Source organism: Myotis brandtii, unplaced genomic scaffold, assembly GCF_000412655.1.
Source record: "Myotis brandtii unplaced genomic scaffold, ASM41265v1 scaffold136, whole genome shotgun sequence".
NCBI lineage: Eukaryota > Metazoa > Chordata > Mammalia > Chiroptera > Vespertilionidae > Myotis > Myotis brandtii.
In genome coordinates, this window is record NW_005354829.1 from 1011357 (window position 1) to 1011780 (window position 424).

The window sequence follows — 424 nt, forward strand, 5'->3', positions numbered from 1 at the left end:
CATCACATGCTGTTCAAACTCAAGAGAAAGCAACATATAACTGACCATGTGCGAAAATGGGTTCAGGTAGGAATATTCCTACTTTGTCTAGAGTTTGTCCTTGTGATTTATGAATAATCATCACAAATGCTGGCATCACGGGAAACCATTGTGGAATCAATTTAAATGGGAGGCCAGTGTCAGATGGGAACAAATTAATTCTTGTAATCAGAACAGCCTCTCCCTCTGCAGATGCTGTTAATACTTTAGCTTCGATAATGTTAGGTCGTAATCTTTTGATAATAAATCTGGTACCATTACAAAGACCCCATTTACTATTGAGATTTCTCAATAGCATGATGATTGCACCCACTTTCAATTTTAATTTATGACACGGCATTCCCGAAGGAGTAATACTATTAAGAAATTCGATGGGAAAATTTTC